The sequence below is a fragment of the Sphaerodactylus townsendi genome, linkage group LG15 (genome assembly GCF_021028975.2).
Source record: "Sphaerodactylus townsendi isolate TG3544 linkage group LG15, MPM_Stown_v2.3, whole genome shotgun sequence".
NCBI classification, from domain to species: Eukaryota; Metazoa; Chordata; class Lepidosauria; order Squamata; family Sphaerodactylidae; genus Sphaerodactylus; species Sphaerodactylus townsendi.
The window spans coordinates 13,575,692-13,594,963 of NC_059439.1; the positions used below are offsets into that span (position 1 = coordinate 13,575,692).

Here is a 19,272-nt window from a genome sequence, read left to right on the forward strand (position 1 = left end):
CTTTTGGCCCTAATGAGGCTCCTGTTCTCTTTATCTCACTAAGTGGTAAGAATGAAGAGAAAGCAAATGAAAGGCACTTAGGATGCAAAGAAGTATTCTGCTCAATGTAGGCTTTATATTTCTATTGCAAACCAAATAAAGTAAGAACTGCTTTATGACATGTGTGAGAAAAATAAGCCCAAATGTGAATATGAGTCTGGTTTCTCTGCAGGGCCCAGAGACTGACATGTGAAAGCCAGATTATGTCAAAAAACGACAACAGTGGGTAGTTATTATCTAGGTTAGATTACTGTCTGCTCCAGGTATGCGCATTAAGGTTGCCAGTCTTTAGGTGATGACTGGAGATCTCTTCGGATTACACTTAGGATTTTCAAGTGATAGTGATCAGTTATGCTGGAGAACATTGACACTTTGAAGGGCAAACTGTATGGCAATATACCTTGCTGAGGTCCCTTGCTTCCCCAAATCCCTCCTTCCCCAAGCTCCGCCCTTAAAATCTCCAGGTATTTCCCAGCCTGGAGCTGACAACCCTACACATGTATCCTTAACCACAGACTTGGGCAAGAGCAGACTAGCCCTTTAACTCACGGGGGAAGTTCCCAGGGGACATTGCTTTGGTTCCCAGGGGACACTGCACTGGAGGCTAAGAGCAAGCTGATCCACATGTTCTCTGTGATGCTAGCAACACCACTGGGCCCACTTGGCTTGGACCTAAGTTGCATGAGGAGCGAGTTCTTATATCTAGATACAGTGGACTACATTTCCTTATCAGCCTTGCCAGCATGGCCAATTGGCCATGCTGGCAGGGGCTGATGGGAATTGTAGTCCATAACATCTGGAGTGCCAAAGGTTCGCCACCACGGACCTAAGCCATGACCATGATGGTAGCAGGTGTAATTGTTCCGTGGTCCAGGCCCAGGCAGAGAAACACTGGGCTTTTGCAAGCACCACCAGAGTTGGTGGGCACAGCTTCCTCGAGGATGGGTTTAACTAACGTCTCAATCCACTCCTGGGCTTTGGTGACTGTTTCAGTGTGCAGTGGCCAATGGGCTGAGCATACTGGTGCATACTGGTACCATTTATGGCTATGGGTAAATAGCCATAAATAACTGCCTTGCCATAAGCAGACAGTACTATCAACAGGTGGAGTGGGGAGTGCCATCCACCATAACCTCCAGCCGCTTGAACGTTAAAGAAATAGTTGTGACAACAGGGGGTATTTTCCTCTGCACAGTCTGTAGCACTCCACAGCCATTACATACATATTAAATCATTGCAGCCACATCCTCTCTTTAAAGAAGTATCAGCTGTCAAAAACTTGTGGTTCGGCACGAGTTGCACTATTTATCTTTTTTGCTTGTTGTTAAGATCAAAAAGATTTTACATACGATATGGAGAGGGGTGGCTAGTTGCGCTATTTAAAGCTTTTGTTGTGCTTTGTGGGTTCTCACTGCAAAGTTTCGGGTGTTCTATTTTGGGAGTTGATGTTTTACTGCAAATACGTTGCAACTTGCCCAGTGCCTTCAAGCCAAGGCACGATAGAATTCCCCGAATCTTCCCTGACATCCTGTTGTGCGACCTCTAAGGTTAGACAGTATAACAAAGACCTCTGGAGAGTCTTTCTTGATGGTTGAATGATGGAAGTTGTTGCCACCAGAAACAAAGGCCTGCCAGAGTCTTAACCTGAGTATGTACCTGAATATGAAAAGTTGGATCCGCTGACCCCCTTTCAAGTCTCCCTCCAGCAAAGAAAGACTTCCTCCTATGGCAAAGAAGACTTAGCAGAGGATAGCCATTAGATCCAGCTTGGTGTAGGGATGTCAGCCTTTGGGTGGGTCAGGGGATCTCCCATAATTACAGCTCATCTCCAGACAAAAATCAGTTCTCATGGAGAAAACTGATGGGTAGACCAGCTCTCCGGACAGATGTTCTACCTGCCTTTACGAAAAATTGGTAGACCTGGTCTCACATAGGCCTGATCTACCCATTCATTCACGGGTAGACCAGCTTTCTAGATGGCCATTAAGATGAACTGATTGCTTCTTTTCTCTGCTGCAAGAAGTCCTCCCCAGGTGCAATGTGCTTGAACACTAGCAGATAACATCTGAGATACCCAAACAACAGGTGCCTATGATTCTAGCACAATCACGTAGCACAGGGTCAGTTTGCACTCATTCCTCGAGCTTGTAAATCAACAGCAACATTTTGGAATCAGCAAGGATTTTCTCGTTAGATGACTGGCCCAGGAACATTTAGCATATTACATTTATGAAAAATGTGTGTGTTCCAAAGGTCTCAAGGCATGAACCAGTATTTTTTATATGCATGGTACCAGAGGTGGGATCCAGCAGGTTCTCACCAGTTCCCGAGAGTGGTTTACTAATTATTTGTGTGTGCCGAGAGGGGGTTACTAATTGGGTCCGCTTTTCCATCTCCACACCTTCGCCTCCCCAAGAAGGTTCCATATAGCAATTGTGACTAATAATGTAACTCCCTGAACTGGGTTAATCCCTTTCAGGTACTGCAATTCATTGATTCTCAGCCTTTCATACCTTTTATCTCACCAGTCTCTATCAAAGAACCTGTGTGTTTCACCATTGCTGTGTTCAGATTTGTGAGCTGGGGCATTTTCTATAATGTGATGATAATTTAGAAATGACCTGGTGCAAAAAAATTTTTTGAGGTCATGGTGGGTGGGTGGCTGCCTCATGGCAAGGCATCCCAACCTCCAGGTCTTTGCCCGGGCTCAGGTTTTTCACCTTAGGTAACCTCTGTCCCCTTTGCTGAGGGGGGACTGGCGAGGGAACCTGTTACTAAAATTTTTGGATCCCACCACTGCATGGTACCCTTTTACTGTATAGAGGAACACAAAAATGTACAACCAACAGGACTGGCTATAATCATGCAGTCCCAGGGACCATCAATACAGCAACTATATTGATGCAAAGCAGAGCTCGGTCCCTTAGGAGAAGAGCTGTGGCTCTGTGGAAAAGCCTCTGCTTTGCATGCAGACAGTCCCAGGTTCAATCCTAAGTACCTCTACTTAAAGTACCAGGCAGCAAGTGATGTGAAAGACTTCTGTTTGAGACCTGGGGAAAGACTCAGCTTCATGTGTATTTGTATGTGTGTCTGCTTCCTAGAAAAGCAAAAAAAATGATTAGCTGTTGTTTTCCGGATCGTGTGGCTGTGGTTTGGTACTTGCAAACAACTACGGCTGGCATCTTACCATAGTGTGCCTCTGAAGATGCCAGATGTAGACCCTTACCGCATAAACCTTTTAAAACATTTTGAGGCAGGAAATAAAACAATTCCTCCATGGAGTTCTGCATTGTTTTTACTTCCAAACATTTTATTTCCAGCCTCAGAAAGTTTTAAATGAACCCCTGTTTAAAACGATGCTCTGACTGAAATGTCTTGGAAACATCTTCACTTGCTGTGAGACTTATTATTAGTATTTATTATATTTGGTATACCGCCCAATCCCCGAAGGGGCCTAGGCGGTATACAATAAAACCAACAAACAGAACAAAGCAGTTATTGACTACTTTTCCTATGCTTCTCTGCTTTCCTGAATTTCATCCTTTGTGCCAGTTCTGAGCTCACTCAGTTTCCCCTCACCTATTTATTTGCAACATTTATCTTTGTTCTTTTATTTTGGGGGGCTAATCTTTGAAGCATCGAGTATATGCAGAGTATAGAATGCAGCACAAGACTGTGAATCATTGAAGTATCAATTCAACTCAGAACTCAAAAAGAAAGAGAAAGAAAGAGACAGAGAGAGAGAGAGAGAGAGAGAAAGAAAGAGAGAGGGGGGAAAGGAAGGAAGGAATCGTTTTGAGCAGGTGAGTGCAAACATACATTGTTGTAAAAGGGGAGGATTGACAATGTTTTAGGAGATTTGTTCGGAAAGGGCCATAGATATAAATCAAAAGCTACCAGACCCCAGCCACAGAGCTGGAAAACCCACAACAGCAAGTTGTTTCTGGCAGTGAAATCCTTCAATAATATACAATAATGGTTATGTTTGTGATATGAAGATTTTGTTTGCATTTTCTTTGATTATTCTGACTCTACAGGATAATCCAAGGAAAAATGGATACATAAAAGCCTTTTAATTGTTAAAGGAAGTGCTGTGGTTCTTCTGGGGAAATCTGATGTTCCAAGAACAGAAGAACTAGTTGGAGATGAGTGGTATCCTACTGGTCCACTCAGCAAAGAATAGAATAGAATAGAATAGAATAGAATAGAATAGAATAGAATAGAATAGAATAGAATAGAATAGAATAGAATAGAATCTTTATTGGCCAAGTGTGATTGGACACACAAGGAATTTGTCTCCGGTAAAAGTGCAAAATTGTCTTCCAATTCCAAGGAGCTGACTTTCCTTAAACCTTATCACCATATTTCTTTCCCTTCTTTCACCCACAAAGGGACCAAATGTGACTTGATGGGGGGAAGTGCCATCAGGTCACAACTGACTTCTGACAACTCTGTAGGGTTTCAAGGCAAGGGATGTTCAGAGGTGGTTTGCCATTGCTGTCCTCTGCATGGACTGAGAGAGTTCTGGGAGAACTGTGACTGACTCAAAATCATCCAGCAGGCTTCACAGGGAGGAGAAGGGAATCAAACCCAGTTCTCAAGATTAGAGTCCACCACTCTTAACCTCCACACCACGCTGAGAATCCTGGGAATTGTAGCTCTGTAAGGGATCTAGGCATCCCCAACAGAGAAGGTTAAATATATTTATGAAAATACAACTCCTGGATATTTCCCCATTTGCTCAGGCACCTGCTGACACTTTTTTGAGGTGTGTGGATCTTATGTTTAAAGATGTTGCTATCCCTGCAGTTTTTATTGCTTTTTATTTCTTATCACCATGGTTCTCATTTGTCGATTGACCTATTTAGTGTCTTTTCTCTATTTTATTATCTTCTTCTCACTTTTGATGTTCCCCTTTGATGTTCACTTGAGGACTTCTAACTGTATTCTATACAGTATAGTGTATTATCTCATTGTCCTAAACTGCCTTGGGGATTTTATAGTTGAGAAGGGTGGTATACACATAGAAGTATGGTTGAACAAACAATTCCAGCCCATTTAAATTAAGTGAACCAAGACATCGGGATTCAATGTGGAAAACATAGTAAAACCTAATAAATGCCCTTTCTCGAACAGAGGTGGATTCCACATGGGCCAAAAACAGTGATGTGAAAATGGTGTAAAATGGTTTAAAATGGGGTAAAAGAGTTTACACTGTTTTCACACCATTTTTCACACTGCTGTTTTTGGCCCATGCGGAATCTGCCAGACAGACATCTGGTGGTTATAACTTTAACCAACATTTTTGATCAATGTCAACTGTAATAAAATTAAAATAATTTGAAGGTACTTGTTCTGATTCAACTATTTTATTTTTTTCCTTTGCAAGGATGATATTTGCCTTTTATTAGAAACTTGTCCGGCAAATCAGAATGATTCCTAAAGATGTGGAAATTTTATCAATCATCAAACTAACAGCAACTACAAATTCTAAGAATATTTCAAATGACCAACATTTGCAACAATTTGCTACATATTTTTTAAAAAAACCTTAAACTGTTAGAAAGGAATAACTATAACAGTTATCTTTATTTGTTTTTCATTTGTGAACTGTTGCTCGCTCTGTTTACTGGTATTGTTTGCTCTGTATACCGATTCTGATTGTGTCTGGCTGTGTTTTAGTAAGTGATTAATTTTTTTAAAAGGCAAAATTGGTAACTCAAAATAATGTTTGAAGACCCACATTTTCAACTTCATTTTCATTTTCAAGCAGAAAGTGAGCACACGCTTGGTAATGTGTATCCATGTTACGTTAGTAAACCAACCTAATTTATGTGACAGTTGGATATACTGCCAGTGTGTGAACAAATGCCACATTTGTGTGGACCAGCACACAGGGTAAGTACACTTAAATAAAACAGAGGTAATGTTCAATCCATTCCTGGGTGAATGTTGTACCCCGACCCAAGATTATAATTAATTCCAACCTGAAATTCAACACGTGCAAGACCACAGTTTTCCTTTTTCTCCCAAGCTGTCACTTTCAAACAATGTCAGCATGTTCTTCTACCTGTATGAGGCTGTGAAAACCCAGCCCTTCCTTAAATTATAATCGGGATGGAAGTAAATCAGGATGGAAAGTGCCGTCAAGTCACAGCTGATTCATGGCAACCCCATAGGGTTTTCAAGGGGAAAGGTGTTGCCATTGCCTGCCTCTGTGTCGTGCCCCTGGTATTCCCTGGAGATCTTCCATCCACATACTATCTAGAGTTGATCCTGCTTAGCTTCTGAGATCTGATCTGATCAGTTTGACGACACCTTTTTCTTCCCTTCCTGGCCTTTCTTTGCCAGCCTTCAGTCCTCTCACCTCTATCGAGAAGTCCACCAGCAAGAGAACCACCAGCACAAAACCTTCCTCAAAACCCAACCCTTGCTTCCCATCTCTTCCTGCATTTGGCACGAATATCTTATCCTTTAACATTCTTCTTGGCCCTGCCTGCCCCTGTATTTCTGGCCGCATTTTCCAATATATCCCTCCTGATGAACTTCGTTCTTCCACTGCTTATGCTCAGCCAGTCATCTGCTGTGCCCGTTCTCTTTAGCCGGGAGCTCCCTCCCAGAAAACCTTCAATGCGCCATCTCTTTCTCATCCTCTAACTCAATCCTTCCTCAAAATCTGCACGATAAAGCGGTCTTGCTGGTCCTAAGCAGGCCTGTGGTTTGTCAGTGCCTGGACAGCCAGAACTCCAAGTCAACTGCTCTGTGTAAAGCAGGGGTGTCCAACTTTGACCCCCCAGAGGTTTATGGACTACATTTCCCATCAGCCCCTGCCATGATGGGGATCATAGTCCATAAACAGCTGGAGGGCCAAAGTTGGACACCCCTGGTATAGAGCATCAATGCAACAAATAAATACTATAGAGGAATTGCCTCCTTTCTTCCAGATCTTCATCAAAAATACATTGAGGGGTTGTTGATGTTGTTTGCAATAGCTACGTTTCATCAACATTTCCAAAGGGACTGTGACTCAGTGGCAGAGAAGCCGCTTGGTGTACAGAAGACTCCAGGTTCAATCCCCGGCATTCCCAGTGAAGTATTAGGATGGAAGTGATGTGAAAGACCTCAGCCTAAGACCCTGGCCAGTCACTGCCTTTCGTCGTTGACCTTCATGGATCAAGAGACTGACTCTCTATGGGTCAGCAGGCAGCTTCATGCATTCAATACATCTGTTCAATTAATTCAGTGCTTTAAAGTACTAGACACAAATTGGCATGGTGTAGTGGTTAAGAGGAGTGAACTCTAATCTGGAGAAACCAGTTGGGTTCCCCACTCCTCCACGTGAGCAGCAGACACTATTCTGGTGAACCAGGTTTGTTTCCCTGTTCCTACATATGAAGCCTGTGGGATGACCTTGGCCTAGGCACAGTTCTCTCTGAACTTTCTCAGCCTCATCTACTTCACCAGATGTCTGTTGTGGGGTGGGGAAGAGAAGTAGGTTGTAAGCCACTTTGAGAATCCCTCTAGTAGAGAAAAGCGAGGTATAATGCCAACTCTTCTTTTAAATTCAACCTTTTCAGAGCCCTTATTGAACTTTGTGCTTGAATGAGAAATTCCAAAGCTCAGACTTCTTCTGAACCTGCAGGCTCTTGCCAAAGAACTTACGAGACTCTCCTACCATTGGGTAACAGATGCTATGTAGAATTTATTCCAGTAAGAAAGTAAAAAAAAATGGGATTCAAACTTGCAGAACTCTCAGTTCCTTGCTTCTAAACCCATCCATGCCTTTCCTACATCTCAACTAGAGTGAATTTTCTACAACAGGTGCATTTTTTCCCCAAATTAATGCCAAGGGGATTGCCTTTTAACTGAGGAATAAGAACTTGAGGGCCCTTGAGAGACCACCTGAGAGGCTTTTTCCTTGGGAGACTGGCCTCTCTTTCTTAGAAGATTTGTGGAAAACTAGGGCAGTGAGCGAAAGAAGGATTGCTGTAAGACATAATTATTCATTAATGAAAGAGTTGTGCTAAAAGCAATTGTTCTTTCTGTGTGTGAACACTGGTTTATGAAGCACAGAAAAAAAACTCGGGCGGTACACCACTGAGAGACAAAGTTTTACCAGAAGGTACGGAGATGGTTGTCTGAGGAGATGAATTTTGGGTTCCTTGAAAGGTGGCCAAATGGAAAGCTGAGGTCAGACTAATGGGACATAATCCATCTGGGAAGGTCTTCCAGGCAAACTCCACTGAAAATGAGCTCCCTGCATTGTTAGCAGGTCTGCCACGGAAAAACTGTTCTAACAGCAGAAGTTAATGGGTTTGTGTGGACATGGGTTGACAGTTTCTCTTGCTCCTCTCTGGCTACATGGCAAACCGTTTCAACAATTGCTTCAGACCCCTCATATTCATCACACGATTACAATTTACTGGGCGAAATGCTGCATTCCCCTATTCCTACAATACAAAATCCCAAAGCTCATTCGTTCCCTTCTGTCTCATCCCGCCGTATCTTAGCAGCAATGTCTTCATCCCCAACTGAAATTAAGAAGAAGAAGAGTTTGGATTTATATCCCCCCTTTCTCTCCTGTAGGAGACTCAAAGGGGCTGACAATCTCCTTGCCCTTCCCCCCTCACAACAAACACCTTGTGAGGTAGGTGGGGCTGAGTGAGCTCAGAAGAACTGTGACTAGCCCAAAGTCACCCAGCTGGCGTTTGTTGGAGTGCACAGGCAAATCTGAATTCCCCAGATAAGCCTCCACAGCTCAAGTGGCAGAGCGGGGAATCAAACCCGGTTCCTCCAGATTAGAGTGCACCTGCTCTTAACCACTATGCCATGTTCCTCCCACCGACACACAAAAAACAACCAAGTTATAAGCTTGGTGGAGCAGGAACCTGCAATTTGATTAAACTGATTCTGTTAAAGCATCAGTGTACATTAATGACCATGTGAGGGACCGTGTGCATGACCTAATGGGCACACTGAGAATACACGTTGAATGGATCTGTACAACATTTGGCATACACCAAAGAGTTTCCACAATTAATTCATCATTGCCCCAGAATGCAACTCAGGCCATACCGACTGCATGAGTTCAACCGCCTGTTATATGTATAGCAAAGAAATCACAGACACTGCAATGTTCCACACGGTGAACACACCAACTTCTAAGAACGGCCTGAATCAATCCTGTTCTTCCTCAGCTCATATTGGGCTGAGCTGCCAAGCTGATTTCTTTTGTGGGGTTATTCGGCAAAACCTCCCACAGTTCGTTTTACCAAAAAATCCAATTTTAAGATTAAGGATAAATGCATTATGTAAAAACTTCTGCAATGTGGGTTGGACCAGAAGGAAACAGCCAGGAAAATGGGGGAGGGGAAACAAGTGTGCATTATAAATAGGGTGGGTGGAAGAACCCTCATTTTCACTGAGTTGGGTACCCACAATGTGGAATGCTCCTCCAACATGCCTAGAAGAGCCGTTTTATCTACTTCTGTAGATACTTATACCCTGCTTTTCTACCCAACAAAATGTCAAAATCATTTATAACAGCCTTCTCCCCTCTTCTTTTTTATTCCCGCAACAATTATAATGTGTCACTCTTTATCATAATACGGAAGACACGTTTTCTGATGATATTACTGTGCCTTTCTGGTCTGCAAACACATCACTGATTTCCTAAAGTGCTTTCAATATTTTTATAAATATAACTTCCGAAACTTCCAAACTGCATTTGTTATCTTTTAGAGTACTCTTCCACTAGTGCTATTAGCACAGAAGAAACAGCCTGTCTTCCCACTGAGGGTTTGAAAGCAGCAAAGAGTCCTGATTTGAATGGGAAAAATTGTTTGAGGGGAAATGGTTAAAAGCCTCTTTGCCCGCACTCTGCTGCTGCGATCAAATGCAAAACTCTCTGGGGCGGAATTAAAATTTTAAAAAATGAAGATGATTTAATCCCAGGTCTATCACATTAGGTATAGTTTGACTCTAACTTATCGATTTAATACTGAACCATGGAATAGCAGCTCAGCGTGTGTACTCAGGAAATCCTGCCTTGCCCGTCGACTCTGAGGACAATGTGAGCCTCAGCCCCCACGCTTGCAACATGGGAATTGTGATAAGAACCTCCCCATAGAGCTGTTGTAAGATTAGTGAGTGGATGCAGGCGGACGAACTCTCGCAATGCAACAGGAAAAGTTTGCTAAATTGCAGCCATTAGCGAGAATTCAGAATCCAGCAATGGCAACAAATGCAGCATTTCTAATGCGTAGATTAGTTTCTCCATTTCCCCTCCTTGTATCTCCCGTTAAAGCAAATCTTTCTGGTCAGTATTATGCCCATTTTACAGATGAGAAGATAACATACCCAACGCCTCTCAAAGAATCTATAGCAGAAACCGGGAGTTAATCCAGGTATCACAGACCCACATCCAATTCTAAAGGTACAATCCTAACGCAGAATTACTTCTATCTCAACTCGACAGAACTGAACTGTCCAGCAGTAGCATAATCCCAAATCAGTTAACTCAGAAGTAAGTGTAATTGAATTAAATGGGATTATCTTCTTGGTAACCATGTTCAGGTAAGGGTGCTTGGAAGTGGCACTTTAGACTCCCTAGAAATCAAACCAAGGATCCTTGAGGAGGGGGTTATAGTTCAGTGGCACAGTGTCAGCTTTGCCTGTGGAAAGTCCTCGGTTCGAACCCAGGCATCTCCACTTAAAATGAGCAGGTAACAAGTGATAACTGCCACCAGTCAGAGAAGACAAAACGGCCCTTGATAGATTGAGGTCTGACTCAGTAGAGGAGAAGTTTATATTTATACCCCATTTCTCTCTCCTGTAAGGAGACTCAAAGGGGATTACAATTTCCTTTCCCTTCCTCTCCCCACAACAGACACCTTGTGAGGCAGGTGGGGCTGAGAGAGAGTTCTGAAAAACTAGCCCCTGGTCACACAGCAGGCCTCATGTGTAGGAATGGGGAAACAAATCCAGTTCACCAGATAAGAGTCCACTGCTCAGGTGGAGGAGTGGAGAATCAAACCGGGTTCTCCAAATTAGAAGGCAGTCAGATGGTAATTGAAATTTACCCCCTACCCTGCCAGATTAACCACAGGTGTGAACTAACACAGAAGTCAGTCAGTTAATAGGTTAAGAGCAAACAGGTTGGCTCTCTTAGAGCGAGAGAAAGCAAGCGACTGGCTCCTTGCCAATTAAATGATTCAGGGGACTGATGGATTGAGAAGCCCTCCTAAGCAAGAGGGTTTGGGTGTTGCTTTCCATATTACCTTCTGTCCCAGAAACGGATATCCATGTTGGAAAGACCGATGGCTAGCTTGTGCCCAAGGGTAGCTTGTGCCCTAGCTTCACAAACTCGGGTCCAGTCAATGCGCATGGCACCTCCCTGCCTCCTGGGATCCATTTCAACGACTGCATGCGTGCCACTCCTCATATATTTGTCAAAATGTAAGAATTTGTTAGGGAGCTGGTTCTTATAAACAAGAGCCAGGAGGTACGCCAGGCGATTCCTGGGCCAGATAAGCCTTCGTAGCTTTTAGCATGTCATTTCCGTCTCATCCATTCACATCCACATTTATCAGAAAATGACAGGCCTACCTTTAAGGTCGGTTGAGGAGTTTATTAAGGTAGGGATGCTGAATGCTGGAAATGAGCTAGACTCTAGAGGAAATACTGTGCATTATTATTACATTCTCCAGTACTGCCGCTATTATAAAATGCTTCTTGAGAATTAACTTCGGCATCATGAAGAAACTGAAACACACACAGAGGACCAAAAAAAAGAATGGGAGAAGGGAAAGCTGGACAGTCATCTAACCAACAGAATGAAACAGGAGTCCAGTGACCAAACAACTGTTGATGCAGATGCTGTATCACTAAAACGACCAAAACTTAATCCAGCATAAGCTTTGCTGAATCAGAATTTAGGCCATCTGACGCATGAACACTTCTGGGCATTGGATGAAGCGAGAGCCACCTCATAAAAGTTTCCACTGAAGCAAGTTCTATTTGTCCATAGGACTCCTGTCTTTTTTGCTGAACACCCTGACCCGGATAGCCTCAGACTAGCCTCAGAAGACAAGCAGAGTCGCCCCTGGTTAGGATCTGGATAGGCAACCTCCAAAGAACCCCAGGATCACGAAGCAGAGGCAAACATCTCTCCCCTTGAAAATGTCTACAAGATCCGATAAGTCACACACATACCCACACACAGACCGACTCGGCTACTGATCTGGAATTTTCATCTCACAAACAGCCTGCTTTGCTCAGCGGGTTGCTTCACACATTGCAAAGTCGTGACTCTGTACCTGCAGCCAGGTGTGCAACCACTAGGCAGTCCTGGCCAATCCCATCTCCTTCGCAATGAGAACACGTTACAAGTGGTTGCAGACATGCAATGTGGTTGCAATGCGGTTTACATGTGGTTGCAGACATGCAACCATCGCAGCTCCAGAAGATTTACAGGTGTATTTTTCAAACCCGGTGTTTGAAGCAATGCTGTTGACCTCAACTACATGTTTCCAAAGGTGGCTTGATCCTGTTGTCGACCCTTCATGTGTCAGACTTTGGACCCCATTAAGAAAGGGCTGCGAATAGTTCTGGCCAACGGGGCACAATCCACAGAAGACCTGTAGAAGGTGCCCCACAGGTCCGATCTGCCAATCATCACACAGACAGAGCTGCCTTATATAGTATCAGTACTGTTGACTTGGACTGGCAGAATCTTTCTAGGGTTTCACATGCAGGACTTTCATATCATCTACTGCCTGATCCTTTGAACTGAAGATGCTGGGGATTGAAGAACGGGAGCTGGGTTTTACCCCGTTTTTCTCTACTGTAAGAGGTCTCAAAGTAGCTTACAATGGCCTCCACGCTCCATAACAGGCACCTTATGAGGTAGGTGGGTCTGAGAGGTTGCCCAGAAAACTTCATGTGGAGGAGAAAGGAATCAAAGGAATATAACACGGGCTGCATCCCAAAGATGTGGCTGGCGTCTATAGTTGTCCCAATCTACAAAAAGGGTGATTTTACTAATCCTTCAAACTATCGCCCTATAAGCCTATTATCTGTAATTGGCAAACTATATGCAAAACTACTCCTTAGGAGAGTGGAAGATTGGGTCAAGCAAGCAGAAGTAATAGGACCGGAGCAAATTGGATTCACTAAAAATAAATCAACACTGGATCATGTAACAGTTTTAGCACACTTAGCTAACAAAAGTATAACTCATAATAACCGTAAACTGTTTGCAGCCTTCCTGGATTTAAAAGGGGCATTTGACTCCATATCTAGAGCCCTACTGTGGAGAAAATTCGATCGCATGCTACACATGGACCCCTAGACTACTGTTTCTTATAAAAAACAGCTGTTAATACACTTGCACTAGCTGCAGAATAAGAGCCGCAACAATAAAGGACCGGGCCATTGCCAGAAAAAAATATCATCACAAATCCAGAGGGGCTTTCAAACAAGGCTGTACACATTGGCCCCCACTTTGTTCAATATATATTCCTTAGTGATCTAGTGCCAACCCTCCAGAAGGCTAAATGGGCATGTTCCCAAACTAAGCACTAAAACACGCGTCTGCAAATTCGTTGTATATGCTGATCTACACCGTTTCTTCTTTCCCACACTAAAGTTGGTCTCACTCTTTCGTCGCTCCTTAAAATTGCTGTGCTGACATATTGTAAGAGGAACTTAACTGGTAATTAACTATGAAAAAACTGAAAATATTGGTCTTCGCTTAGAAGACCCCCTAGCTGCTGCATACATGGACCATCAATAACAGACCCTATAGAACAAGTTAACCAGTTCAAATATTTGGGCATAACTCTTACTAGCAACCTTAATTGGGCAGGTACATAGGGAAATTAGCACTCGCTGCAGCTAACAACAGTGCCCTAGCAATTCAGCCGCTTTCTTTTTCACTGTGGGCCACCAGTATATGCATCACCATCCGGCATTGAAGGTGTTCCAATGCTAAATGTGGTTCTCTCAGCTCCCTCTATGGAGCACCTATTTGGATCGGAGCTATAAACAAAATATAAACACAGCTCCAGTCCCGCTTTCTTCCACAAAATTATGGGCTTACTCAAATTGTGCTTCATATGCAGCCCTATATGTTTAGAACTCGGGCAAATATCATATGCCACGCATGGCCTGGCTGAGAACTGTCAGATACTGGCTACGTATCCACCACATTTGCAGGATCACTCCAGTTTGTTACACCTCATGCTTTCCGACTATGCAAAATTCTGTAGGTGGCTGGAAACTAGTTGAGGGAAAAATCAACACTCTTGGCTTTTCATTAGAGTCGTTAGTCCCTCTTTCCTCTATCAGAAGCTATTATAGCTGCTTGAAAAACTAAGCTATTGTAGAACAAGTAGTATCGGGATATGATAACAGCTGCGTAGGGAAAACGTGTTCCCCCCTGACCCTGCTTTTATTCCAATTGAACAAGGGACACATGGCCAATTATTTACAGTGGATCACCTCAAACCCTAAATTAAGAAGAGCTTTAACACTGGCCAGATTCAATCTTAATGCCCTCTATGCCGGTCTATGGCAGATATCAACAACTTGCTAAACAGAGGAGGCTATGTCCATGCAATATGGGTCAGGGTGGAGACACCTCGATCATACCCTCTTTCATTGTGTAAGGTTTTGCAAAAATCAGAATGTCACAATCTGCACTTTATCCCATTTCTGTATAACAATCTAACTGGATGCTCTTAAGATACTCTATGCTTTTGAACAACATGGATCCTACATTGTGTGAGAATGTAAAGCAAAATTTCTGCTAACAATACATAGACGTAAGTCTAGATGCATACCATCCAATGTCTGTGTATTATGACCACATACATAGCCAGCAGTAATCTTTCTAGCTTCTGTCAGTATCCGATGACGTTTAAGTGAGTTAACTTAGCTGAAGGAATGTCCTATAGTTACAGAAGGACCATGTATATATTTTAGTATTTAGTATTTTAGTACCAGTGTCTATAATTGTGAGCAATAATGGGCAAATTTTGTATGCTGATTTTGTATGTTTATTTTATGCCAATAAAGGCTTGTGACTGAGAATGTGGAGGAGAAAGGAATCAAACTCAGTTCACCAGATTACAGTCCGCAGCTCATGTGGAAGAGCAGGGAATCAAACCTGGTACTCCAGATTAGAGTCTGCCATTCATGTGGAAGAGTGGGGAATCAAATCCAGTTCTCCAGATCAGAATTCACCATTCTTAGCCTCTATATAGTGCTGGATTTCTGGGACCAGGGGCCTTTTGCAGATGCTGTATCACTAAGCCAAGCCCTCTCCACTGTTAATGAAATCCAAAATCTGCCACATGAAGTTCATATTGACATGTATAAAAGCATAGTAGCTAGTATGAGGAAAAGTGGAAAAGTGGGCAGGGGCAGAGACTTTTGCTACTTCAGGTCTTGGGAAAGTGGCACCATCTTGATCAAAGCATCTCTGGGATCACAAGATTCAACACTGTTGAGAAGGGTTGACCCCATCCTAAGATTTGACGGTCCCACTCTCAGTTTCTTATTTTCTGCGAAGCTCCACCACGGGCCCTCCACAGTGACACCCCTTTGTGCCACAGGTGTCTTACAGGACAGAATGAAACTGTCGCACATCACTGGCTTTATTTCAAAGAACTACTGGGTAAGTCCCAGGTGCACAAGCTTGAAGGCCATTTTGAGCCAGCATCGTGTAGTAGTTAGAGTGTTGTACTAAGATCTGGGAGAGCCAAGATCGAATCCCAACTCTGCCTTTGGGCCAGTCACTCCCTTTCGGTCCAATCTACCTCACAGCATATTTTTAAGTATGTACGCCTCTTTGTGTCTCCCAGTAGTGATAAAGGTGATGCGCAAATAAAGTGAAATAAAATAACAATGCCTTTTGAAACAACAAGCCCAGTTTGGGTATCGTATGAACGAATGGCTCTCTAATGAATGTACTTGTATGGTGTCCTCTTTTCCGCTAACATGTTCGCACTTCACCTTCACGGTTTTCAAATGAATCACCAGAGATTAGATCGATGCACTTAAAAATTAGACCTGTGAAGAGGGCCCGAGCTTCTTAAAAGATAAATCAGGTGTGTGTGGGGGGGAGAGGGCAAATGCATAATCCCCCTGTGCTAGAGATTCTCCTCATTATCCCAGCCACAGCAGATATTGGTGCAATGGGGACAGCAGATTTTCCTTCACCAGCTGACATCCAGAAATGACGGCACTTTTAGGATCGGAGTGCTGGCCTGTTTTTGTAGGGTACCATATTACTGTCACCAATCTTACGGCCACTTAACCTATCCTCCACACGAATTCCACTGGCCACAGCCAAAGACTGTGCACAAAGAGCAGATGTCCTGGGATTGCGTTTATGAAGGGCCTGCAGGTTACGGCAATTCCTTATTCTCTTTTGTAATAAAAACGTAGGATTACTCCTTTGCTCCGTGTCTAGATGTCGAAAGATTACATCAAATTATCAAGCAGATCTCACTTCAACATAAAACCCCTGATTGAAATCTAATTTTTAAAATTAACTTTCGGATCAGAGGAAATAAACCAACCTACAATACTACTAATAAAAAAATCCCTTAATTTTCTAAATTAAAAAAAGTCAACATGCACTTCCCAAAAACAAAATGCTGTAATTATTTTGGATTGATTTCCTAATCTCTCTGTAATCTGTATCTATATCCAAATCCAGTTTCCCTACATTATAATGAGAAATCTAGTTTTGAAATGGGAGAATTCAGGTTGTGTTTTTTTTTTAATTTGTCGGTTTTGCTTGTCTGAGAGATAAGGAATTGTGCAGATCCTGTTTTTCCACAAGAGAAATTTGCAGAGAACTAAACTTTTGAGATACAGGAGCTATTTCTTTTGACATCTCAGTCAAACTACCCTGAGTGAACTTTGTATTCCTCCACATTAGAAAAAGATTGGGGGGCAGGACACAGATTTATTGTAAAATATGCTAACTTGTGTTTATTATAGCTCCTAGTAGGATACTCGCCAGGTCCTTTTCCAGCAGTGCCACCCTATAAAGAGTTGCACCTTTCTAATCCCATAGGTTTCACTCTGTGTAGGTGTAATTCTGTTTAGGACAGCTTTGACAGGTTCCCTTTTTAAAAAGTGTTATCCTTTATCAGTACTATCAATAATTTATAAATTCAGTCATACTTATCTAGTGTTGGATTTAGCAGTATAAATCTAAATGGATCCCCTGCCCTCTAAAGTAGATTGGTAATTTTTTAAAGATTTAAATGAAAAAAAATTAGAAAAAAAATGAAGAATATTTAAATTTTGAAAAATGACCAGTCAAGAGGTTTTAAAGCCTGTAGTCATATTTTACCAGCGTCCGAACATTTCATTGTATCAGTGCCATAATATTTTCTAATTAATTGCACATATTTTTTCTTATTATTCATATTTTTTTTCTCTTGAATATAATTTTCCCCAATACAGATCTACTTATCTAGTCACCGCAACTGAGTTTAGTGGGACTTACACTCGGGTAGATATCCACAATTCGGTTCCCACACCACTTGAAACAACAGAAATCCAAAGGGGATCCAATAAGGGACAAAGTCATCTCCAGCTGCTAGGGGGGACTGGATCCTGTGAGCATTTTGAAGTATCTAACAAATATTATATTACTGCACTTTTTTTCCTAATTAGTGCCTCTCGGTGGTTTTTAGAGGCGAAAAATTTCACTTCCCTCCGCATCCACCTGTTCTCCTGGGCACAAGATGACTAATTCTGGATTCCAAATCCTGGATTCCCACCCGGTTCAAGGAACCGGCTTGCCTTCCGAACTAAAAGCAGAGGCGAAAGAGGCAGAGAAAGAGAGGAGAGAAGAGTTCAGTTACCTACCGGTTTAGAGTTGCAGATGGGAGCCGCGGGCTTGCGGCCAGTCCTGCCACATTGGCTTCCCGGGCGATCGCAGCCGCTCTCTGCACAGATCCAGCGCCAGGCGCCGAGCAAATCCGGGCGCGGGGAAAGGAGCGTGGCACAGGCGGGGAGCTTAAGCGGCCGGCCGGGCAGGCAGCTGCAAGCGCCACTCCGGGACTGACGGGCTGCGGCGCTCGCAGGAGGGAAGGAGCCCGCACGGCGCCAAGCTCCGCCCCTTCGCCCCACCCATCCATCCACCCCACCTGCCACCTTTCGCCTTCGCTTTAACTCTTCCCGGCGCGGGCCAGGGGGCCTCCTGGAGCCAAAGAAGGGAGAGAAAGGGAGGCTCTGCGAGGTCCGGCTGCAAGAGAGCAGATCTAGTGCAGATTTTCCCACTGCAAAGGGAACAACAGCCCGGTGGTACCTGAAAAGTCTATTGCTCAATGTACACTTGTATGTGTTATACACAGCATTTTTCCTCTCCCAATTTTGTATTGCAAAAATGTATTGCTGTTTTAGATATTATCCTCATTCTGTCATGAATATATTTATTTATTTATTTCATTTTTAAACCGCCCTCCCCGTGTGTGTGTGTATATATATGTATATGTGTGTGTGTGTATGTATATATGTGTGTTTATATGTATATATGTATATGTATGTGTGTGTATACATACATACATACATACATACATACATACATACATACATACATACATACATACACCGTGTTTCCCCGAAAATAAGACAGTGTCTTATATTAATTTTTGCTCCCAAAAATGCGCTGTCTTATTTTCAGGGGATGTCTTATTTTTCTGTGTTCTGTTCGTCGGGCATGCTTCCAAACAAAAACTTCGCTACGTCTTACTTTCGGGGGATGCCTTATATTTCGCACTTCAGCAAAACCTCTACTACGTCTTATTTTCAGAGGATGTCTTATATTCGGGGAAACAGGATATATATAACTGTCGCATGTGCCAGATAGACAGACAGATAGATTCTATTTCTAGTATAATACCCTCATTCTGTCATGGCTATAGATAGATAGATAGATAGATAGATAGATAGATAGATAGATAGATAGATAGATAGATAGATAGATAGATAGATAGATAGATAGATAGATAGATAGATAGATAGATATCTTCAGGGATGGGGCGGTATAAAAGCCTAAGAAATAAGAAATAAATATAGTATCCTCATTCTGTCATGAAAATGTATATATTACCATCGCAGGTCCCACATAGGTGCTGTCTGTCTGTCTGTCAATCTGTGATGGCAATATATATACATATTTCCATAACAGAATGAGGATATTATATT

General features: G+C 42.8%; 1 protein-coding gene across 1 annotated transcript in view; it reads right to left on the bottom strand.

The window, feature by feature from the left end:
- Window positions 1-18,111, bottom strand: part of SP6 (Sp6 transcription factor) — a 40,534-nt gene extending 22,423 nt beyond the window's left edge. The window contains exon 1 of the mRNA XM_048516872.1: window positions 17,932-18,111. The gene's annotated coding sequence lies outside the window, so the exon portion shown is untranslated. The remainder of the gene's footprint in view (window positions 1-17,931) is intronic.
- Between the last annotated feature and the right edge of the window lie 1,161 nt (window positions 18,112-19,272).